The sequence below is a fragment of the Oryctolagus cuniculus genome, chromosome 9 (assembly GCF_964237555.1).
Source record: "Oryctolagus cuniculus chromosome 9, mOryCun1.1, whole genome shotgun sequence".
NCBI classification, from domain to species: Eukaryota; Metazoa; Chordata; class Mammalia; order Lagomorpha; family Leporidae; genus Oryctolagus; species Oryctolagus cuniculus.
The window spans coordinates 118,218,521-118,245,005 of record NC_091440.1 but is presented as its reverse complement, the minus strand read 5'-3'; the positions used below and the strand labels follow the sequence as shown (position 1 = coordinate 118,245,005).

Genomic DNA, 26,485 nt, shown 5'->3' with positions numbered 1-26,485 from the left:
AGTTCTGACTCTGCTCTCAATTCTGTCTTCTTGCTAACAGGCACCTTGGAAAGCAGCAGGTTATGGTTCACGGATCTGAGTCCCTGTCACCCACATCAGAGACCTAAATTGAGTCCCCTGCAGCAGCTCTTGCTAGGAGCTCTCTTTCTCTCTCTGATATAAATGGTCTGCAGTGATCACACTCTGAAACATCCTGCCCTACAGTGTGACAGTCCCTCTTGTCTTGATCACCACTCTGTTCTTACACACTGGAGAGCACCCCGTCTAAAATTCATAGATGATGTCGAACCATGATGTTTAAAGAAATGAATCAATATTTTGGAACAAACCTGTTTTAACCTTACAGATATTTATATGGTCATCAGATTCTCAGTAATATATCCTAAAACACTCCTGAAACAAACTTTTGCATAAATACACAGATACATCCTTTTTTTTCTTTAAATGTGCTATGCATCAAATTGGAAAAATAGCTATGACCAGACACCATGAAATGCATCAATAATCAAGGCATTTGCTAATCAATAATGAACAGCTGAGCCCTCAATTTATTTAAACTCACTTTGCAAAACAACTAGCCAACATACCTGACTGCATTCCTTACTCTAGGGTTTTCTGGATGTTTTTTAGATGCTCTTTTACTCACGTCACCACTCCTTTCTTAACATAAATTCTTATCTCACAGCAGCTAGGTCATACAGCAATTCCTGACTGCCAAAGATGTTCACAGAAGTAAATGTGTACGCCTGTCTCCTGCCAGGCCAGCAAGCCTGTTTCTGGACACCTGTGTGCTAATCTCATGTTCACAAGCCTAAGAAAAGGAGCAAACTCCTAGAGGCACAGCCAGGAATGGGGCCAGGAATATATTTGAGGCAGAAGGGGAAGGCCTATAACGAACAAAGGGAGCTGTACTTGGCAACACATGGAACATTTCATCCCCAGAAGAAGCAGGGCTTTCTTTAGTCCAAACTGTGGGTGGACATGAAGAATAATCCATCAGAGGTGGAGAAGGGACATGTCATGATTCAGTGTCTCCCTTCTGGTTCCTCTCAGGTCACTAACCCCTTTTGTAGCATGAGTCCCTCATGGCTTTCCAAGTACACCCCTCACTGCACAAAACATATGCTAGTATTTTTCAGAACAACTCTTGGCTCTGGTTTCTGCTTGCCTGACCCCAGCCTTCCCTCTGCCTCAGGGCTGTACGCTAATGGTGGGTGCTTTTGAGCATATGAGGCAGGAAGCAGCAGAAGGATAATCAAACTTTGGGCCAAATTCTAGAAACAATTTGGCAACTTGAGCAGGTATCTGTTGTCCTGTCATTTCATATTTTCATAAACATATATTAAAACCAACCAACCACCACCAACCCCCCCCCCACAATATAGTCAAACTCCCCATTCTACTGGCAGACCTTAGAAAAGCAATTATAAATATTTCTTAAGCATCAATATGTGTCTCTTGGCTGACTGTTCATGGTGAATTTTTACTCCTATATTGGCTGACAGCCAGCACACACCAGGGTGGATCTCAATGACTTTCTAGCAACTGTGCATTCAGGAAAAAATAAAGCCGATTCAAACAGAAATTCAAGTCAAACAATTAAATCTTCTGTTGATATTTGCTCCTGATTTTCTTTAGGAAATGTGATGTCATTGCCCAGCCTAAAGCTAGCCATACAGGGCTCACATTACTTACAGAAAAAATTTCCAAATTCTAACATGATCTCGAACCATGACTCTGCTTCTCTGGTGGCTTATCTTGTAGCTTATGCTTCAATGATAAATCACTTGGAATTTCTCCAAACTTGCTTGGCTGCTTATTTTGATACCTGTGACTTATGGTGCAATGCACGGGCTTTGGTATTAAATAGACCTAAGTTCCAAGCTTGGATCCTTCACTGAAGAAGGCTGTCACCTTGGACAACTTTCTTTAACTCTTCATCTTTGTTTGATCCTCATTAAAATAAGGATAAAGGACACATACCTTGGAGGAATGGAAAGAACTGAAGTAAAATAATGTCTTGAAAGGACTGGCATACAACAAAAATTCCTTTTCCACTCTCATACACTTCCCATTGTCAAAACCTGTTCAAAAGCCATTTCCTTGAGGTAGCCTTCCTTGTCAGATTTATCACAGGATGGAGAAAAAAATCACTAATTCAGACAATGCTCATTTCCATCTTCCTTTGCTTTTTAAAGCTATTCTTTGTATATACATCACTCATTGTACCATTTAGCTTTCGTAGGGCAGCACATTTATTTACATTCCCTTTTCCATTATAGGTAGCAGGCTTGTTAAAGAATGCACTGTGTGTAAATTACTTTGTATAATTTAAATAAATCAATAATTACCACAAAGGTTTCTCCATATGAGTAAAACAATTTAATCAACATAGAGATCAAAGGGAAAATTCTAACAATGTAAGCAGATAGTGAAACACAATCACTATCTTTCTGCTATGGTTTGGATATAACTTTGGGAGTCCTCCAAAGGCCCATGTGTTAAAGGCATGGTACCCAAAGTCTATGATCATGGTACTTACTAAGCAGAAACTTAATCCAATTATGGTATTGAGAATAGAGGGCCTGAAACAGGCATGGAGGCACAGCCGGTTAATCTACCACTTAGGACACCTGCATCCCTATCACAATGCCTACAATCAAGTCCAGCCTCTGCTTCCAATCCAGCTGCCTACAAATACACATCCTAGGAGGTGACAGAAGACAGCTCCAATAGTTGGGTCCCTGCCACCCATGTGGGAATCCCAGATGGAACTCCTGGTTCCGAGCTGCAACCTGGCCTAGCCTTGGCTGTTGCAGACACTTGGAGAAAGAACCAGTGTGTGGAAGATCTCTGTCTCTGTGCCTTTCAAATAAGTAAAAACTAATAAATGAAAAGATAGAGGAGTGCTCTTTAGGAAGTGATTAAATTAGATTAGGTTGTTTGAGTAAATGCCCATGCCTAAATCATATTTGCTTTGTAAGGAGAGACTCAGATCCGTGGATACGCTCTTGCCCTGTCCCGCTCTGCGCTGCCTCAGGACTGCAGCCAGAATGCTCTCAGAGAGGCTCCACCAACACAGCTACTTAGCCTTGAACTATAAACCTCAAAAACTGCTGGCGCCACGGCTCACTAGGCTAATCCTCCGCCTGCGGCGCCAGCACCCCGGGTTCTAGTACCGGTTAGGGCGCCAGATTCTGTCCCAGTTGTTCCTCTTCCTGTCCAGCTCTCTGCTATGGCCCGGGAAGGCAGTGGAGGATGGCCCAGGTCCTTGGGCCCTGCACCTGCATGGGAGATCAGGAGGAAGCACCTGGCTCCTGGCTTTGGATCGGTGCAGCACGCTGGCTGTAGAGGCCACTTGGGGGGTGAACCAACGGAAGGAAGACCTTTCTGTCTGTCTTTCTCTCTCACTGTCTAACTCTGCCTCTCAAAAAAACAAAAAAACAAAACTCAAAAACTGTGAGCCAAATAAACTCCCTGCCTCATCCACAGCAGTATCAGGTATTTCATAATTGTAATAAAAACCTAATACACCCTCGTTATTACAGGTGACTCAAATTGAGATACACACTTTTTCACTTTATCAAAATACAACAGCAACTAATTGCATACCGGGCACTATAGACATAAAAATGAACATGGCATGGTCGTGAGGAAAGGAAAGGTTATGGGGGGTCAGGGATGCTGCCTGCGCCACTCCACGAGGCACCACTGATAACAGGGTCCCTCCTGGTGTTGTGTAATGGGAGTCTCCATACAAAGACTCACTCTGACAACTACTTGCTTTAGAAATGGGACTTTCAAAATAAAGGTAGTGAGACAAATAATAACCATCTCAATTAAGTATAACAAAAATCAACCAACTGCTCCAAACAAAACCAACTTTAGTCACACAAACTTCAATGCTAAAAATTTTATAGTTCTCTACCATCATAAAGATGCCAGATACTACTTCTAGAGTTTGAAAAAGTCCATTTTGCCTAAAGCAACACAGTCCAACACAGCAGCCAGTTAGAACATGTGGCAATTGACATTAAATTACTCGAAATTAAATAAAATTTAAACTTCAGTTCCACAGTCGCATTAGCTTTATCTTCTGTGTTCAAAAGCCAGATGTGGCTGTGACTACCAGACTGTACAACACAGACAAAAGATTTTCATCATCACAGAAGGTTCTATTGAACAGTATTGCATCCAGTGAATTAGAATGAAAATCTGCTTTTTAAAAATCTGATTATGCCCCTCTGTTTACTTAAATCCATTATTAATTGGGTTACTGACTCTCTGTTACCAAAATATAAATGTCCTTCATCATTTTCTACATGGAAAAGAAAAGGAAAAAAATATGGAAGGAAAAAAAAAAAAACAACTTAGATTGGATTCATCTGTTAATCTTGGTTTACAAACAGGAAAACATTCCAGTCCAGTTTTAGACATGCTTTTCTTACTAATAGAGCAGTTGACTTAATTTTAATAAGTAGTCTTCTATTCATTCTCTCTACTGCTTTTTATAAATAAGGTATTATTTCATGCACAGGCCAAAAGCTAATAATTACACCTGCAGATCTCCCAAACAGATCCTACTGTTTTCAGTACTCAACATACTTGAAGCTTCAACTCCAAACCTTCTGAAATTCAGTCACTGTCAAATCAAGAATTAGAAAGCTTTCAAAAAGTTTCCCTTTAAGCTATAAAAAGGAACTGATCATTAGTCTTTATTCTTGCAGAAAATTTCTATGCCCATTGTCCACTGGAACATTGACAAGACCTGTTTGTATACCATCTCTGAAGAACAAACAAGTCATTTCTAAACACTGGAATTCTGTCTGCAATTTTGCCTTTGGTGGGAAAATACAATGTCTCTAAATTCTCAGGGATATTTAAATATTCAGATTTTGAAACAGTATATAGGAATGAACAGCTATTACCAATGCCAGAGAGATGAGTCCTTTCCTATTTAAAAAAAAAATCATAGTCTAGTCAGTGTTTCTCAAAATATGGTCTTTGGGGTGAGTATTTGGGATGAGTTGTTAAGATGTTGGTTGGCACACCCACATCCCACATCATAGTGCCTGGGTTAGATGCCTGACTCCAGCTGTTCATTCCAGTTTCTTACTGATGTAGGCAAGGAGGTAGCCAGCAAGGAGGACCTGAGGTCTCCAGATACTCCCTGGAGCCCCACCTGCTCCAACCGAGTCTCCTCCTTTCCACGAGGAGGATAACTGCACCTCCAGGAAACAACTTAGAACTGACATGGAACACAATGCCCAACACGGCTGCCAGTTGCATCCTGCAATAGCCTTTAGCTAATTATTATAAACTTACAATAAAATTACATCTGTCACTTTTATTCCCCTCATGCACCTGATGCGATCACACTTCTCAGAATTCCAAAAAAGAGCAAAGAAATGGGCAGTACTCAAAACAGATCCCAACCTCTACTCTTGTTAAATACTTAATTAAATAAGTCCAGTCCTAGACACCACTTCGATACATCAAGATTATAAAAAGTGATAGACTGGAACCTCACTGAGTGTAGTGCATCTCTGAATACGCCCACGTGACCTCCATTGTGCACATTCACTATCCAGGCAAAAAATCTTGTTTCTCTGCTGATCTTGATCTAAATCTCATCCTCCAATTCTTCCTTGTGCAAGAGATAAGAACATGGACCCAGTTATCTGACAACAACTTGACTCAGTTACTCCACAACACCACCAATGCAGACCCTGGCAGGCAGAAGACGATGGTCCGGCTATTTGGGATGCTGCTGCCACGTGGGAGACCTGGATGGTGTTCCTGGTGCCTGGTTCGTGGTTCCAGCTCCAACTCTGTCTGGCAGTCACAGGCATTTGGAAAATGAACCAACAGATGTCTCCCATTCTATTTCTCAAACAAGTAATTTTTGAAATGATAGTCTTTAACAACCCTTATTTGCAGTCTCTTTATCAAAAAATATTATGCACAGATCCCAGGATGCCAGGTTTACTAAGCCATAATCCTAAGACTGGGGACCTAATAGCACGTATTTGACAAATGACAAATGTTATGCACACTTTGGTTTGACAGCTGTCGTCATAGTGAAATTATATTTATTTACATTGTATGTTCATGATTAATTTTCAAAAATATCCAATAGAATTAGGGCACAATAAATATTCAGTTTGCTGCACGCAGTCACTGTTAGAAACACAGGAGCAAGTCAGTGAAACAGCTTACTTATGTCACGCTGCCTATTAGACAACTGAGAAAAACACCGCAAATAGGAGCTACCGGAGTCACAATTTGTAAAACCAAGTAATCCAGACGCAGAGTGAAAGTTGACCTTTTCTCCTCACTGCTCAGAGTCACAGCAGCCCCCTTCCTCCAATCTCTTCCTCACAGTTTCCATTGGCCAGGAACCAGAAGCATGTGTTACTTTGTCAGTTATGTGTTATTCCAGGTACTTAGATCACTGTACTTTCAAAATCTAATCTTGTTGAATGGACTGATGGACGTGTCAGTGTACAAGAAACAAGACAAGAACAATACATCATGCTCGTTGCTCTGAAAAAAATGAAATCACCTTCAAAATCACTTGCCATTTCCTAAAACTCCATTAGAAAGTAAGGACTAGAACAAAGAACTTCAACTGCTGATGTAGCCCAACCACATGGCTTCCCCAGCAGCTCGTATTCATTGAATGCCTCTGGGACACGTGCTCCCCTGGGGCTCTGTGTCCCATCTGCACACAGATGGGCAATAGATCTTTCTGCTTTAAAACTCTGTCATTTGTATGGGGAGAGGAATGTTCTCCTTCCTAACTATGGCTTTTAGCTTTACCAGATAAACCTAATTCTGTTGGCTTATTTCAAACAAAATTTAGCTCAGTGTGATTTGTAATTAGTTAAGCTGAAATCTGCAAATGTATAAAATAAAAATTCAAATATATAAACATCTTTACTATTAAGTTAATCACCATGAAAATTATCTGAAAGCTTAAGAAACCCTACCTTATTAGAAAATAACCAGGGGATTTCATAGGATAAAAGAATTGATTCAGCATAAACCAAAGAGGATTGAGGCTTAGTTTTGTCCATATGGAAATATGCAGTATTTAACATGTTAGGTAATGACTGTGTTTGAAATGCATTCGAAGTAGAACTGGTCACAGATATACTCCACGATTATTTTACTACCACATCAAAAGATACAAATCAGGTAACCATAATTTACTTCTATATTTCCATTTAAGTGCTTAGCATTGTAACAAAGTCAACAAATTCCACCAATAGCTCACTAATTGACCTCACAGAGCAAGATTTGAAGGTACTACTGCACTGAAATGAATATTAATGCTAAACAAAAAGTCAATATCAATCATTTCCAGAATTTGAATTAAAAAAACCATGTAAAAATAACAAAGCCTCTTCCTTGATATTTCCACAACATGTATTACTTTTTCTATCATTATCTTAAGGTGAAAACAAATCAAAAACTTCCCTTGGTATGGTCTACTGCCCAGAAAGCACCAAGCAAACCACATTTGAAGAAAACTCTGGGATTCTACACTACTGTCAAGGAGATCTGGGACCCTCTAGTCTGCTTTGGATTACTGAGTCAGAAAATTCCAAGCATCCAGTACAAGGTGACTTTATATGATTTGCAGTGCACTTCCAATCTGCTATTATCTAACACAACACACTGTTGCCCATTAGGAATGTCTCTCAAATCACTATCTATCCAGGTATAAAACAAGGAATCTTTTGCTAAAAAGTTGTATGCAATCATCAACACTTGATGTTATACAAAAGAATTAATGTATGGTGTATTTGACACATATTGTGAGGCCTTGCATTCAGAAGTTCATTTACATGTTAGCAGTATTTTATAATATTCAGTAACCACTTATTTGGTATCTACTATGTGCTAGGCAGTATACTATCATCTTAACACATAATGTTTGTCTAAGCCTTTACAGTAACTACCAAGATAGGCATTATTAATATAATTTTGCAGAAACGTAGGAGGAGTCTTATACCAAACTGACACAGCTAGTAACATACTGAAATAACATTTGAAATCAAGCTCATTCCTAAAATGTAATATCTTGCCACTATGTTTCACTGTTTCTCCCGTTTTGTCAGAAGGCTTAGTTTTCAATATTTATAACTCACACAGTGAAATTAACACTGAATAAATCTGTAACTGAAAAGCAAAAAAAAAAAAAAAAACAAAGCAAACAAACAAAAAAACAGTTATAGACCTGAAAACTGAGAATCAGAAAATCTAAAAGACCTGTTTGAGTTCACATGACTACAAATGAAGTAGAAACAGAACTGAGACTCAGGTCCAAGGGTGTCAAGCTTCTACTCTTTTATAAAGTTAATCTGATGACATTTCATATATCTTATATGAAATATTATTAACCTTGCTTTACTTTAAACATACCACAAGGAATATTACTCACACGCTTGATACACGGACATCTTTGAAAGAGTGATTTTTAAGAAATTTAATGAGGTTAGAACATTCATGAATAGTTAATAACAAAAAGACAATTCATCCCAAGGCACATTATTTTTTTCCCTAAATTACATCAATCAGTTCAGTAATCAAAGACAAATCCTTAGATGATTTAAAAATGAAAAAATTAGTATAGACTAAATACATTATTGATTTGAGTATGCCGTAACATTTCTTTATCTTCTGAAAATTTCAAACACAAGAAATAAATAAGAACAACTTAATTTCACACCTATATTCAGAATACTGAATATGAATATATTTAGTCATATTTAAGACTATTGCAAACAGTAGAGTAGAATTAGATATTACACAAACTAACTCAAACTTTTTCTAGAATGATATTCAGATGGGTGAAGTAGCTTGCTCTGTTATGGTAGTTACAAGTTTCTATTCTCAACAGTGTCAGCAAATTAGAATCACCCAGGACCACCAAAAATACTGAAGCCTGCATTCCACCCCCAGCAAACTACCTCAGAGGACAGGCTGGACATTTTGATTTTTGCAACCCCCCCCCCCCAATTATTCTAATGTATACCTAAGGTAAGGAAACCCTGAGAGTCTAAGAAAAATTTCTGCCTTTTGAATACAATGAAAATAAATTTAAAAAATAAAGCTCATGAGTAATGCATATAATTAAAACAATTGTGTATGGATCTCAAGATAACATCAAAATACATTATTTTTTGATTCCATTTTCCCAATTTTTTGAAATACATTCAAACATTAGAAGATGCATCTATAATTGTATTTTGATGAGACTATTTCACAACTCTAGGACAGATTTTAAATTAACAGCAAAGCAGAGGTTTTCTGTTCATAGCAATACAAATAGTTTCTGTTCATGGAAGCTCAAATTAATTCCACCTGCTTGAGATATATACATTTATGAAAGAAAAGTTCTCATTTGAATTGCATTTAACATCTTACTGGTTCCTTCAGTAATCAATATGTTAAAGAAAATCTCTGACATTTTATGTTTCTGTGAACCATGATATAACCCTTTTTAAAATTACACTGAAACACAGCAAAAATGGCCTCTAGATTCCATAATTTGACTTTAGTGGAAATTTTTAAATTGTACTATCTCATAAGTATTTGATATTTTAATTTAGCTCCAAGATTATTAGCAAAAGGGTCTTAAGTACTATTTGAGATTCTCTGGATTATGCATTGATAGAAACTGTCACAAACATCAACCCTTCAAATTTTTTTTTATTAATTCTGTCACTCTCCTCAGGCACCAATGACCTAAAGAAAAAAATCTATAACTTTGTGCAGAAAGCTGATGTAACTATCAATAGATATCATTATTTTTGGAAGCAGAAACACTGTCCCATTGAACCTTCTGGTTGGACTTCCCTACCTAAATGTCCTTTGTAAGAGTAAGCCACAGTTCAAACTGAATTCAAATTTCTCAGTTCCTCTGTCAAACTTGCCTCTTTTCTTTCACTTTTTTTTTAAAGATTGATTTGTTTATTTGAAAGGCACAGCTACAGAGAGAGGTGGGGAAAGACAGAAAGGGATGTCTTCCATCCACTGGTGCACTCTCCAGATGGCTACAGTGTCTGGAGCTGGACCTGTCCAAAGCCAGGAGCTTTGTCCAGACCTCCCACGTGAGTACAAAGGCCCAAATACTTGGGCCACCTTCTGCTGCTTTCCCAGGTACATTAGAAGGTAGTTGGATCAGAATTGGAGCAACCGGGACTTGAACTGGTGCCCATACAGGATGCTTGTGTCTTAGGTGGCAGCTTCACCTGCTACACCACAATGATTCATTGTTTCTTTCACATCCCTCCCAGCCACCCAGCCTCCAAGAGCCCAAGATGGATCCTTTCCTCAGTTCCCCTACCAGTCACTCATTCAGAGCTAATAATTCAACATCAGTCATACTCCAGTAGATGATGATTCACATCCATCTCTTGGTTTATGCAAACTTTCTTTGCACTGATGTTCCTACCTTAAAATTTTCCATCTCAACTTTGTGTCTCACACTGACCACTGAGCTAGAATGCTCTGTTGTATTGACTTTGGCATACCCTGGTCCTCCACGACAGAACAAGGGATCTCCAACACGATATGGAAAACCATCCATTACCTGGTCTTGTTCTCTTAGGCACCCTTACTTTCTATCACCTGAGCCCTCATAAGTGATGCTTCAGTGACAGAGTACTTTTCCTGCATGTTCATTACTTCTTGCCTCATATTCTTTCTTATTTTTTTTGTTCCCCACATCTTTGGCTACATTTTAAAAATTACTATCACTTTCACTTCTTTAAGATTTATTTATTTTAAAGGCAGAGTTAGAGAGGGAGAGAGGGAGAGGGGGAGAGGGGGAGAGGGGGAGAGAGACTGATCGATCTTCCACCTGCTGGTTCACTCCTCAAATGGCCATGATGGTCTGAGCTGGGCCAGGCCAAAGCCAGGAACCAGGAACTCCATCTGGGACTCCCACATGAGTGGCAGGGTCCAAATACTTAGGCCGTCTTCTGCTGCCTTTGCTGTCTTCCCAGGCACATTAGCAAGGAGCTGGACAGGAAGAGGAGCAGTAGAGACTCCAACTGGCACTCTAATACAGGATCCAGTATTGCAGGAAGTGGCTTAACACAAGTGCCATACTGCCTGCCTCTTTCACTTTTTTTTTTTTTTTAAGATTTCTGTTGTTTATTTGAAAGGCAGAGTTACAGAAAGAGGGAGGGATATATCTACCTTCTGGTTCACTCTCCCAAATAGCTACAACAACCAGGGGCTGAGACAGGTTGAAACCAGGAGCCAGGAGCTTCTTCCAATTCTTCCACGTGTGTGCAGGAGCCCAAGCACTTGGGCCATCTTCTATTGCTTTCCCAAGCACATTAGCAGGGAGCTGAATGGAAAGTGGAGCACTGGAACTCCAACCAATGCCCATATGAGATGTTGGCATTGCAGGTGGCAGCTTTACCCAGTATGACACAATGCTGGTCCCCCTTTCACTTCTTTAAACAGCTTTCAAGGCCATCTCGTATTTAAGTACCACATACCTGCTTTCATTGTTTGCACTACAAATGAATTATTGTGGGACAGGCATTTGTCTTAGAGGTGAACACACCTGTGCCCTATATTGGAGGGCCTGGGTTCAATATCCCACCGCAGTCCAGTTTCTTGCTAATGTAGAACCTGGGGAGCAATGGATGGCTCAGTAATTGAGTCCTCACCATCTACATCAGAGACCTATGCTGAATTTTTGACTCCTGGTGATCAGCCCATTGCAGGACATCTGTCAAGTGAACCAAAAGATGGGAATCATCTGTCTGTCTCCATCTGTTGATGTTCACATGTGTGCGTGCATGTCAAATAATTTTCAAAAGACATTTATTTTAACTGTCTGTGTATGTGTCTAGCCAAATATTGAGATGGGAGTATCCTGACAGCTCAACATAGAACCAATTACACATTTCAGATATTGTTATGTATGTTTGAGTTCAACTCACTATACACTAAAACAACACAAAGACCACAGTGGTTCAGCTTTTAGACTCTTGCCTAGAATTTTTGCATCAAGAATGCAGAAAAATAATGTAAATATTTCATATGAGACAAATATCCTTACCATAAAGGCTCTTTTGCGGTCATTACAAAGTTCCAAAACAACTAGTAAATTGATATGTGGAACAGAAAATGGTATCCTAGAATCCTTTTCCCCAAAACACTCTTATCACTCTTATCACCAGAGACACAGCGGCAGTGCAAATGGGTCTCAAAGAGTTTTTATAAATATTTCTCAGATCATCTTTCTCACAATCCTCAAAGGGCATATACTTTCTTTTGCCAGTTCTTTCCATCATATATTAAACTGTGATTTCTGATTTTTGTCATGTGGTAGATACTAAATATCTGTTAGATACTAAATAGTTCACCAAATCCCTTATTTTATCTGGTTTTACTCAAGTATTTCAAGTATTTAACATACTATGTTAATATAGTTTACTGCTAACACTGTAAAATTTACACTGCAAATAGATATGTACACACACACACTGAATGACTGCTACCAGAATACAGCAAATGTTCCAGTATTCAGAGCAAGGAAACCTATGAGCATTTACTACGACTCTGATTCATGTTTACCCATCTAGATTAATCTTCTGTTGTGATTTCACCAACCAGACTGACTGTATTCCTCTCCCTAAACTGGTAACACCGATTACAGCGTGGATGCCGCCCAGCATGGGTAACAGAGTCCTTGTCTCCAACGCTTGGTGGGACAGCCCTGTGCATTTGGGTTTTGGTCATTTTCCTGGTTCTGGCAGATGGCCGCATTTAATCGGTGACTACCAGGAAAACAGATAAAGAAACACACACATAAGTGACTTCTGTGTCCTGATCCCTCACAGAGCATGGGTTCATTCTTCCTTCATAGAGCAATACAGCCCACGTCACACAAACTTCCTCAATCTCAGAGCCTCCATCCTACAAAAACACCTTCACCATATCCACCTTTATCTCCTTTATCCTCCATTTCTTTTGGACAAAGGATGTCTATCTCCAGCCACTGTTAACTGATTCACCTCGGGTTTAAATTCCCTCTGTCTCCCTCTCTCAAAATTCAGCTCCATCGGTCCTCAGCCTAATTCACCCTACATCATCAGCCTCTCCATCTGCATATTCTTCTCAACAAAGACTCAAATCTAATTTAAAAAAAAAAAATGTTTTGAGAGGTAGAGAGACAACGACAGAGGTTCCATCTACTGGGTCACTTTCCAAATGTCCACAACAGCTGGGACGGGGCCAAGCTGAAACCAGGAGCTAGAAACCCAATGCCCTTCTCCCAGACGAGTGGCAGGGATCCAGTCACTGCATTCATTCCCTGCTGCCGACCATGGACCACAACACGAGCAAAGTGGAGTCAGGAGCAGAGCCGGGTGTCTCGTCTACGCGCTTGCCATGGACTTGAGGGTCCTCGTCAGTGCGTTAACCTGCAGGCCAGATATTTGCCCCTCATCTTTCTACAGATACAGTTTTTATCTCCAAAACCTCTTTCCAACTATTCCTCTTTTCTTCTCCTTTCAAAGCCCAGCACTCTGAGAAGTAATCTAAATTAGATTTGTCCACATCCTCCTCTCCATCCATTACCGTACTCCACTATCTGGCTTCTACCATAAACGAAACATAATCAATTTTGGCCTAATTGGCTAATTTCAGGGGGTTCTTCTTTATAATTTATTTTAGTTGATTGGGTATATCACAAGCCAAAACAAAAGACAAATATGTAATTTAATTAAATGGACTCAAATTTGTATAGCAATTCAGAAAAGAATATAATTTCCTTATTATATGGAAACTGCCATTCCTATAACTGAATTCCAAAAGTATCAAGAACTACATTAAAATCAATGAAACTAAAAAATTCAGAAGGAAATGCTGATAAAATCTGCTATCTGAAAAAAGGCCATTTTACAATGTTTCAAATGGAAGAATAAGGTCTAACCATAAAATGATGAAAATTTTGCGCTGCAAAAATGTATTACATAGTTGTAAAAGTCAAGCAATGTATTTGAAATACTTTAACATCATTTAGAACAAGTAAATATTAACATTTGAAATGATAATGAGCAGAAAATTCATGATGTTAAAGCACAAATGGCCAAACACAGAATTTCAGCTTCATAAGCAATGAAATAAATGAGCTGTTTCATTTTACACATCAAATTTGGAAGTAATTCAAATATATCTCTCAGTTCTAGTTACTGTGATTTAAGATCAGCACTATTCTTATGGTTTCTAGAGAGTAGCAGATATATGAGTATATACGATTCTCATTTTTTTTCCTTTTTAGATTTTCTAAACTGTACCAAGGAGAAGAAAAATATTTAATAATCAGAAGGAAAACATTAGGTAATCTAGTAACTGAAAAATCAGGGGATATACATAATTACAAATTCACGAATAGACACTAAAAAGCAATGGAATAGGCTGAGATGCCTGTGGGATGTCTGTAGGGCCAAAACTCCCTCTTAAAGTACTTTTCCTACCAATTTACATTACGTTTTGGGTGGAAGAATATTTTATTCAAAATTAAACTATAAGCCGTCGCCGTGGCTCACTAGACTAATCCTCCGGCTTGCAGCGCCAGCACACCGGGTTCTAGTCTCAGTCGGGGCGCCGGATTCTGTCCCGGTTGCCCCTCTTCCAGGCCAGCTCTCTGCTGTGGCCAGGGAGTGCAGTGGAGGATGGCCCAAGTCCCTGGGCCCTGCACCCCATGGGAGACCAGGAGAAGCACCTGGCTCCTGCCTTTGGATCAGCGCAGTACGCCGGCCGCAGCGCGCCGGCTGCGGTGGCCATTGGAGGGTGAACCAACGGCAAAAAGGAAGACCTTTCTGTCTCTCTCTCACTGTCTACTCTGCCTGTCCAAAAAAAAAAAAAAAAAAATCAAACTATAAAAATACTTTTAGGGTAAATAGTTCACACTAGGACATAAACGATAGATTCTTTCCACAAAAGTTTTTTTTTTTTTTTTTTGACAGGCAGAGTTAGTGAGAGTGAGAGAGTCAGAGAGAGAGAGAGAGAGACAGAGAGAAAGGTCTTCTTTCCGTTGGTTCACCCCCCTAAATGGCTGCTATGGCTGGCGCGCTGCGCCAGTCTGAAGCCAGGAGCCAGGTGCTTCCTCCTGGTCTCCTATGTGGGTGCAGGGCCCAAGGACTTAGGCTACCCTCTATGACCTTCTTGGGCCACAGCAGAGAGCTGGACTGGAAGAGGAGCAACCAGGACAGAATCCGGTGCCCCAACTGGGACTAGAAACTGGGGTGCCAGCGCCACAGGTGGAGGATTAGCCTAGTGAGCTGCGGCGCCAGCCTCTGAAAAAGTTTTAATAAAAAAATGAAATATACTGCAGTAGGGACCAAAAGGAGACAAGGCAAACATAAGCAGAAACATGGATGGTAAACCAGAAGCCCAGAACACTGAAGACATGCTTGGCCTGACACCTAGAACTATGATTTCCGTGTAGGTTTTTTAAAAGGCCTTTTCCCAGAATATGATGCTTCAGTTCCTGCTTCAGCGGAAGCAGCTGTGGCCACAGATGTAGCCTCCTTCTGTTATCCAAGCCAAGGCCCTACTGGATAGAAGCAGGTTAATATGGCTCTAATGGTGGTAGATTAGATATTTGGCTTGTCTGTTAGACATAATTGAATCTGTGTTTTTGAGAAAAGCTCTTGATGACGCACAATTTCACAAATCCGACATAAGAAGGGCAGTTGAAGATCTGGTGACAGATCAAGTGAATGAAAAATGCTGGCTATATGCGAATGAAAAAGACATAAACAAATTACGATGGAATGTTTATGTTTCTTTGGAGATATAATTCCTTATCTAGAAAGAATGGTCTCTCCACAGAGCAAAATGAATGACCAAATTTTAAAATTATGAATGCTTAAGAAAAGCACCACTGGGGAAACAAGTGAAAAATGATTTAAAAAATATGTATATATGAGCTACTTGGTTGTTTATTTCAAGTATTTGGGCTGACAAAAAAGGATCATAAAACTGGTAATCTCAGTAAGCTCTCTGAATATCAGAAACGGGAGTTAATTCCATATGGCTAACCTTTTAATCTAGGTTGCTCGGAATTTTAGTTGAATTCCAAATTGTAAAGTGGTTACTCTAAAGGATATGCTGTCCAAATGAGTTCCTTTAAAATACATAGTAATGGATGAAATCTAAAGAGCTCCAGGAATACACTTTTTTTCTGTCCCAAATTTTAGTTAATTCACTCCAAAAATACTGATTGCCTAGGATATGTCAAATACTGTCCTCAATGCTTGAAAAATATCAGTCAACAAAACAGTAGTCACCATTGTGGAGCTCAAATTATACTGAAAGAGAAAATGAAGAATAAATACAATATTTTTAAAAATTCTATCATATGTAAATGGTTTATAGAAAGAAATAAAGTAACATAATGTGCATTGGTAGTATAGAAGATAGGGCTTTCCTTTGAAAAGATGGTGCAGGAGCCAGGGTAAAGCACAAGGGAAGGGTTGAAGATGCAGACAGACAGGGAAGCTCTACAAAGACGCACGGAGAAGTGGTTCAGACTAAGAGAAGAGCTAATGCAATGAGAAAACAGCCCGGCAGGCACAAGGCACAGTAAGGACAAGAGTAGCTGGAGCAAGGTGATAAGAGATGAGGGAACAACAAAGATTAAGGACCCTAACCACTCAGGCCCTGGAGACAGGTACAGGGAGTCACTGGCCAATTTTAAGCAGAGGAGCAACATTAACTGACTTGGGTTCTTCTCTCAGGCAGTGAATAGGAAGGGAAGGTGGAAGCAGAGAAAAGTGCTAGGAAGTTTCTGAACCCATGAGGGCTAGGCATGATGTTAGCATGATGTTGGAGTCCCAGGGGCAGAGGTGGTAAGAAGTCCATGGATTCTGGATCATTTAGGTGGACCTAAAGGAATTTGCTGTTGAAATAGGGCTGATACATGAGCGAGGAGGAAGAACCAGTATTTTTGACAGAGCCACCAGAAAGCTGGAATTGCTACCAGCTACTAAGAAGGCTGAGAATGGATTAAGTTCGAAGACAACGACTGCAAGTTCCATTTGGCAGGTGGAATTGGAGATGTGTGCTAGCTGTCTACATCAGAAAATCAACTATTATGGTTAGATATACAAATCTGGAATTTAGAGGAAGTGTGCATGCTGGACACATAAGTTTAGCAGTCATCAGTCTGGTACTTATGTCCTAGGTAACACAGCGAAGAAACTAAAGCACTCACGATCCACGGAGCCATGAACCTCACATACCTTATGTTAATGACTTCTGAGAACTTGCCTGATTTTACAGTCCAGAACTTTGTAGGGATGAGTAAATTGGGAAAAGTCTTAGTAACCCCCTGTGGCTCACCAGCTTCCCCTGAGGCAATGAATTTTGGAAGAGGCAGAACTTGGGCTTCTACCTATGTATATCCATTAGCCGTATTACCTCTTGGGGGCCTAGTACACACAGAAATGTAGCTTATGTTCTGTGATGAAAGAAAACAAGACAAAACAAAAGGCTCCAGAAAAGTGGGTGCAGAATTCTGCACAATTATCACTTGGTATCATAATAAATACTGAAGAGGAATTAAGTTTGAAATTGAGGGCCAGGCCTGCACCGTGGCTCAATAGGCTAATCCTCTGCCTTGCAGCACCGGCACACCGGGTTCTAGTCCTGGTCGGGGCGTCGGATTCTGTCCCGGTTGCCCCTCTTCCAGGCCAGTTCTCTGCTATGGCATGCACAGGAGTGCAGTGGAGGATGGCCCAAGTGCTTGGGCCCTGCACCCACATGGGAGACCAGGAAAAGCACCTGGCTCCTGGCTTCAGATCAGCACCATGTGCCGGCCGCAGCACGTCGGCCGCGGCGGCCATTGGAGGGTGAACCAACGGCAAAGGAAGACCTTTCTCTCTGTCTCTCTCTCTCACTGTCCACTCTGCCTGTCAAAAATAAAAAAGAAAAAGAAAAAAAAAAGAAATTGAGGGCTGGCGCTCTGGCAGAATAGGCTACACCTCCACTTGCGGTGCCAGCATCCCATATGGGCCCAGGTTTGAGTCTTGGCTGCTTCACTTCTGATCCAGCTCCCTGCTAATGGCCTGGAAAAGCAGCAGAGGATGGCCCACATGCTTGGGCTCCAGCACCCATGTGGGAGACCCAGAAGAAGCTCCTGGCTTCAGATCAGCACAGCTCTGGCCTTTGCAGTCATTGTGAAACAGTAGGTGGAAGACCTCTCTGTCTCTCCCTCTCTCTCTGCCTGTAACACTACCTCTCAAATAAATTAGTGAAAAAAATGTTTGAAATTGAGTTTAATGATATTTTATAAAGAAGAATGAAAATATACAGGGTATTTCAGATTTTTAATCAAAATGCTTAAAATATTTTTAATTTTCTAAAGAAGTAAATAGCATTTTAGAAAAATCATCTGTCCTCACAAGACACCTAATTTTGGTGTCAAATTTTTTTTTAATTTTTTTTTTTGACAGGCAGAGTGGACAGTGAGAGAGAGAGAGACAGAGAGAAAGGTCTTCCTTTTGCCATTGGTTCACCCTCCAATGGCTGCAGTGGCCGGCGCACCGCACTGATCCGAAGCCAGGAACCAGGTGCTTCTCCTGGTTTCCCACGCAGGTGCAGAGCCCATGCACATGGGCCATCCTCTACTGCCTTCCCAGGCCACAGTAGAGAGCCGGCCTGGAAGAGGGGCAACTGGGACAGAATCCAACGCCCCAACCGGGACTAGAACCTGGTGTGCTGGCGCCAGGCAGAGGATTAGCCTATTGAGCTATGGTGCCAGCACTGGTGTCAAATTTTAACTTAACTGTGTACATATATGTGCAACATTAGGGAAACTCTTTCCCTGAAACAGGACATAGAAAGAATGGTTTACTCACTTGATGCTGTATTTTTCAACAGCCAATAGTAGAATCCTCTCTTCCCAAATACGAAGCTTTAACATTTCTTGTCCTTTTTAGATTTTAGATAATTAACTAAGTAAAAATATTAACTAACATTTTGGATGATGTTTATAAGGCAAATTAGAAATTCTACAATGAAGTGTTATATTAGGCTACAAAATAGGTCATAGTTCAGAAAAACAGAACTGCAAGGCCAGCGCCGCAGCTCAGTTGGCTAATCCTCCGCCTGCGGCGCTGGCACCCCGGGTTCTAGCCCTGGTTGGGGCACCAGATTCTGTCCCGATTGCCCCTCTTCCAGTCCAACTCTCTGCTGTGGCCCGGGAGTAGTGGAGGATGGCCCAGGTGCTTGGGCCCTGTACCCGCATGGGAGACCAGGAGGAAGCACCTGGCTCCTGGCTTCGGATGGACAGTCAACCAACGGAAAAAAAGACCTTTCTCTCTGTCTCTGTCTCTCTCTCTCACACTAACTCTGCCTGTCAAAAAAAAAAAAAAAGTATATTGGAAAACTACTCTTTGGAGACTTCAAAATTAAAAGTATCTTTAGGAGCAGGCATTTAGCCTAGTGATTAAGTTGCCCGTGTTCACGCTGGAGTTCTTGGGTTCAGGAGCTCCTGATTCCAGATTCCTGCCATTGCAGACCTTGGGAGGCAGCAGTGGTGGCTTAAGTGATTGGGTTCCCACCACTCATGTGGGAGACCTGGATCCTATTCCCTGCTTCTGGCTTTGGCCCTATGACCCCCCTGGCCATTGCAGGCATTTGGGGAGTGAGCTGGTATATAGCAGCACTCTTTCTTGCTCTACCTCTCTCAAATAAAAAAGTGAAATTTAAAATAAAGGAAAATATATTTAGAAGTTTTGAGGTATTAAAGTTTCACATTTATGTAATAGAACTACAGGGACAAAAATAACCATCAACAGATATTTGGACTGACATTATTTTTCAAAAAGAATTTCTAAAAAGGCCTGCTTTATATAAATTATCATAAAGTTTAATATTTTATGTAGTAGCATATATATGCTACTATATATATTTACAGGACTACATATACAGGATATGTAGGATATATAGAACTACAGAAGATAATTGCTAGCTACACATTTACAATGAAATCAAAACTTACAGACCAGACCACTTCTTTGTGAGTTGAGAATTCAGATTGGTTAGCAAATGCAAGTACTTTGGCTAAGCCTAACAAATATTTACTATATGCTGCTATATTTTCAGTAAAGTACAAAGATTCACCACAGTACATATTTAAAGTAAACAAAACTCTTCAGTACAAAAAGCCCCTTTAACAAGGCCTAGAGAAATATCACCGATGTAGAAAGAGTTGTAAACTTTTAGAACATCTTTTATTGTGGATATACTATTTTGGGGAATGGAATAAAACAGTTATTGCATGCAATCTACAGATGAGCAAATGAAGTGCAATGACTTAAAGAAAAAAAAAAAAGATTCACACAAGTCTGCAAAGTTGCTAGTGGAAGAGCAGACTCCTGAGTCAAGTTCCACAAAACTGGCCATGTACCACCAAGAACCTGTCTTTGTATAGAAAATAAATGTACAAATGTATGGCATCTAGAACTCAAGTCAATGGCTGGATATACAGGACTACAGAATATAATTGCTAGCTACACATTTACAATGAAATCAAAACTTACAGACAAGACCACTTCTTTGTGAGTTGAGAATTCAGGTAGGCTTAGCCAAAGTACTTGCATTTGCTAACCAAGCAATTCCTTGTGCAATTATAAGGAAAAGGCTTCTGGTGCTTTTAGCTACCAGCATGCATTCAGAATAAGGGTCCCCAAGATGTCCATGCCCTAATCCTCAATACCTGTGAATATGCTACCTTACAAGGCAAGAGGGTCTTTGCAAATGTGATTAAGAACCTGGAAATAGGGAAGTGATCTGGATTACCTGAGGGCCTACTATGATCAAGGTGTTCCAAAAGGAGCTGATGGGAGGAGATGTGTAGAATAACAGTATGTGAAAAGTACTCCCCAAGGAGGATGGGCTAGAAAAGGCAACGCCTGCCAACACCTTGCTTTTAGCACAGTATGATCCATATTTAGATTTCAGACCTACAGAATGATTAATAAACCTGCATTGTTCAATGCCAATGATAATAATCTGTCACAACAGCAACATAAAACTAAGACACTCATTAGATCCCATTTATTTATAAATGAAGAGGTATTTTAACATAATCATGGAGAGTCTAAAACATGCCAGGTTCTAGGAGCCAGAGATAAGCTCTCCACAATCAGTTAAGAATGGTTTATAAATGGCTATCAGCTGCCTTAGTGTGTCCATCTTACAAATGTGTCTCCACACACAATATGTCAAGAGAGGAACAGAAAAAACAAGGAAAAGATGACACAGAAGAAATCACTTAAGTAAACTGTACAAATTACGAAACCACAGTCCAGTTGGGATTCCTGAAGTTTGACATCCACTTTCTCAGATCCAGCTAGTACTTCTTGTCTAACTGGTATTGTAAAAGCAATGCAAAGCCTTTCTTCTAAGATTCGGGTATGAACGGACCCTAAATTTAGCTGAGAAATCCATCAGCCCCAGACCATTCTGAAGATGCTCAGTTGTCATGGTATTTTCTTGTGATATAAAAATATTTAAGCTAAGGAACTTACTCATATTTTCTAATGGTAGCAATAGCAGATTCTATTACTTAAAAAAACTGAAATTAAAATATGGTGGATCTTAGAATGGTTTAAAACTTACAATGAATATAAAAATGATGTTTTAAAATTAGAACCTAAAACTACCAAAAATTAAAGTTTACTGATATTATAACTATGACACATAGTTACATAATATGAATCTGGAAAACTTGGTCTCAATAATACAGATTATTACATACAATGCTGGCCTCAAAAATACGTAGAAATTGAAATGAGGTAAAAGATACTGAAAGATATGAGAATGATCCAGATGTATCTATGTAATTCATCTCTAAACATTACCCATGTCTTCTCCAGATAGGTTTCAGATTGAATATACTTTTTGCCAAATAGGAACTAGATAAAGAGAAACAAAAATTTATTATCTTGATTTCTTTTTTTTAGAGCTTCATCGTCAGTAGCTGAACTTCCAAACTGCTTATTTTGAAAGCTGTATTAGGGATTAACAAAAAATCTCCCTGTGAAATACCTTTCAAAGCCCAAAGGGTCAGAAGCACTAGCCTGATGAATATTTAATATTAATTAGTATTATAAACAAGTATAGAAACTCAACTTCCTATTAGTATCGTAACCTAGCCTATAAATCCAGTAAACTTTATATCACCTGTGATGAACTAAGGAGCCTTAAAAACATTAAGTTCAAGAAAAAGTACTGTAATGACTCAATAGGAAATAAGAAACTACACATCTATATATAACAATGATTAAATGGTGACGACGATGATGATAGCTCTGTTTCCTTTGTGTTGAGTTCTGAAATATTTATCTCATTTGACCCACACACAAATCCAGCGAGATATACATCATCTCCATATGCAGAGAGAAAGAATGATTTCCAAGTACTTAGCACAACATTATACAGCTAGTAGATGGTAGAGCCAGGATTCACACTCTGGTCAATGCCAGGTCTGCCTCGCTCTCAAAAAGCAATTTTTAACTGTTTTCTATACCACCTTCTATAGGCGGAAGTCAATGTTACAAAACGAAGCACTGAACTATGAGTCTGGCAATTTCTCTTTTCCTAGTTAAAAGACTATGGAAGAAATCAACTCACTATAGGTTCCTTTAACTATAGGCTTAGTTTCTGCTATTATAAATTACAAAGATTATATGATGGCCAACGTTTTTTTCTCTATAATTCACTCATTCTTTCATTTATTCTATAGGTATGTGAAAGCACTTCAAAAGTTTACTGAAAATTATATTAAAAATGTCTACTTGGTGCAAAACTTTTGAAATCCATGCACATGAGAAGGGTCTTCATAAAGTTCACAGAAAATATGCATCATGAGATTTCCAAAAAAATTACATGAAAAATAACCTATACTTTTAATTCTCCTTTCCATCCTTTTCAGGAACACTGTGAAGTATTTATGTATACTGAATGCCTTCTTTTAAAAGAAGCCACACCTGCTCAAGTAGTTGGAATCCCATGATGAACAATGGAGATAGTATCCTTGACTGTACAACTGCAGTGAGGATGGGGAAGACTTCTCTGGTTCCCTAACCAGAAAAGTGAATTACGATCAGAATAAAAATCAGAGGGTAAGTTTGAAGTGTTTAGTATCACTCATTAATATTTAGTGTTTCCTAGACCCCCTATAAACGAAAATCTATCATCTGGTAATGGAGAAAGTCATGTGATTCATTAGGAAACACCTGCCTAGCAATAGTTATTCTGACAAAATATGTACATGGTATTAATCTTCCATCCTCAAAAGATACATGTAGGGATAAACTTTTGGATTAATATTACTTTGTGAAGGACCATTTACAAATGAATGATCACTCCATTTCTCAGTGTTTCAAAGTTCATTCCAAAAATATCGGGAAATTTAATAGACAATTTACTGAAATTAGAATGCTCTGTATACTGGTATACTTGATACTATATTGGTGATGGACTGTATGAAGTTAGGAAAATTATTCAGCATACGACTAAAGTAGTGACAGCATAATGCATTTAAACTGGATACTTCAAATGCAATAATGCAGCCATTTATAATACCATTATATTCTCAAAATCTAGCATCTTTGCTCCTCAAGGTACTTTGGATTTTGTAAATTAGTCTGGAATGATTACTTAGAATATTTATGATCACTACAGAATGGCTTCATTTTTCTAAGTGCTCATTAGACAAATAAAAAACATTTTTCAATATGTTTTGCTAGGGAAATAAAAATAAATTTTAACTACTTCTTTCTATGAATAATTTCAAATCACTTCTACTGAACTAAAAGTCTTAATCCATTTAAGTGATCAAAAAGTTGACACAAACAAGTGGAGGCAATAATTTTATATTGGTTTCAAGTAGTGATATTGTACATACCTAGTTAAAATGTTAATCATATTTACATTAATTTAATTTCAGTTATTCTCTTAGCACTTTACAGGAAATAAACAAACCCTAACTTGAGGCTGATGTATTAAAGAGGCTTACTTTTCAATTGAAACAAAATTTGAAAAATGCTAAAAATTAAAAAAAAATACTACCTTTGACTCAACAAAAATTCTCTATTCCAATTCAAGTAATCTTGTTTACTGTTTCAAAATGTTCATAAAGCCAATAGAAAATTTGTGTCACTCTTTGCTCACAGAATTGTTAGAGCATCGTAGTACTGGGTGGAATTTCTATGACTGAGCCATGATTCCATATTCTTATTTTATTTCATTTCACCCTCAACTCTTGTAAATTCTCCAGAGTGAAAGAATCACAGTCATTTTACACTTTTTATCAAACAGTTTGAAGAATTAAAAAAAGTGAAGGTCTACAGCAAGATATAAAAGGCAGGGTAAGCAGCCCGCGAGCAAAATGCCTAAGATCAGAAGTGGTTCAAATGCTGGTTTTTTTTTTTTTTTTTGAATGCTGGATTATTTGCATACACATAATAAGCTATCTGGGGTTTGAGACCCAAATCTAAACACAAAATTCACTTCTGATGTATATATATCCTATACATAGAAGCAGAAGGTAATTTTCTATGTTATTTTTATAATTTTGTGCTTGAAACAAAGTTTCGTGGTGTGGGATTTTCCACAGTAGAATCATGTTGACATTCAAAAAGTTCTGAATTCGGGAGTTTTTACTTCGGATTTTTCAGATAAGGGGATGTTCTATCTACACATATTTTTTTAAGAATATGAGGTAATCCCTTTAAATGTTTTCCTCTAAGAAGATCGGCAGAAAAATATTACAAACGATAAGCTGGAAAAAAAATTCCTGAAGAAAGAAAAGAAAGAATTCTAGACCCATAGCACACAGAAAAAAAAAAATATTTGGAATCTAAATAAAAAACGGTTAGAGGATGGAGGTGAGATTTATGGACTGTTTTTCAGTAATAAAGTATACTCTTCAAAGGATAAAGATAAATCATTTACTTCTTTTAAACAATGTGTAAAAAACTGCCTCTTCCAATTTGTGCCTCAAAATATACTGCCGTCAGTTAAAAAATAATAGGCAATATCCCATAGAAAGTGCACTACATTCTATTAAATTTGCTCTGACACATTCCACTCCATCACTGATCAGTTGTAACTGTGCCTTCTGTGTTCTCCATTTTCAAGAAGCCTCCATATTTGAAGGAAAACTCTAAAATGCCTCTCCAGGTTGACTTGGATCCTATTTTAATTAAATCTCCTACATTCTGTTGGATGCGAACAAACAGGAATCAGAAATCTATCAATTCCATCAGAGTGAAAAAACAACTGTGGGAATGCAGGCAGGAGGCAGGCTTGCCTCTGTGGGAGTGAAGGAGGGACAGAGGAGTAGGAGCACATGTTCAAGGCCCAAGCTCTCTAAGGCAGGCTTTCCTGCTGACCAGTGACAGTGACCTTGGGAAAGTCGTGTCACCTTCCTAAACGCAGATGTTCCTGTAAAATGGGAATGCCAGCAGCACGAAAAGGATGGGATTTTCTGTGGATGAATAAGTACACGGGCAAAACGTTCCTACTACACTAGTTATCAGTCAGTACGTGTTAATGATTGTTAAAAGTTAGTAATATGCACAGAAAAAATATATGCACACTATATGCAAACTCAATGAACTGTACATTCAAGATCTGTGCAACTACTACATATAAAATGAACTTTAACAAAAGAAAAAAGTATATACATATATATATTCAATATTCATATGTTGATCAAACTCCTCTCTATATCTATAAATACACACTTATGAGAACAGAGGTATAGAGGAAGAAGAGATGTCACAAAATGACTGACTTTATTTCTTTAAAGATTTTATTTATTTGAGAGATAAAGTTACAGACAGAGAGAGGGAGAAACAAGGAGAAAGGCCTTCCATCTGCTGGTTCATTTCCCAATTGGTCATAATGACTGGAGCTGAGCTGAACCGAAGTCAAGCTTCTTCCAGGTCTCCCACCTGGTTGTAGGGGCCCAAGCACTTGAGCCATTCTTCACTGCTTTCCCAGGCCACAGCAGAGAGTTGGATGGGAAGAAGAGCAACTGGGACATGAACTGGTGCCCATATGGGATGCCAGTGCTGCTGTCAGAGGCTTAGCCCACTATGCCACAACACTGACCTTTGCCTGAGTTTATTAAAGAGAAAAAGGCTCTTACAGGTAACTTGTTTGGAAATGTTTTTCATTATTAGTCTCAATATTCTGATGGTAACAATGGACTCAAATGATTTTACACATTAATTTAAAAATCAGTTTGTTAATCACATTTTGTCATAAACTCTAAAACAGACACAAGGACCTATGTCATCAACATTCCAAAATGTTAATTGCCCTCCTGGTGGAAGTCTTTCTTCTGTGTTTACTCCCCACCTCTTTGTAAGGGTCCACTCTAACAAGCACGACTGATGATTGACAACTCCAAACAAGTCCATAG

General features: G+C 39.0%; 1 protein-coding gene and 1 pseudogene across 3 annotated transcripts in view; one reads left to right on the top strand and one right to left on the bottom strand.

Annotated features, from left to right (window-relative positions):
• PDE3A (phosphodiesterase 3A) overlaps positions 1-26,485 on the bottom strand; it is a 335,640-nt gene that overhangs the window by 175,326 nt on the left and 133,829 nt on the right. The gene's annotated exons all lie outside the window — the stretch shown is intronic.
• The window catches only part of LOC127492172 (nucleosome assembly protein 1-like 1), a 36,370-nt pseudogene continuing 23,183 nt past the window's right edge, over positions 13,299-26,485 (top strand).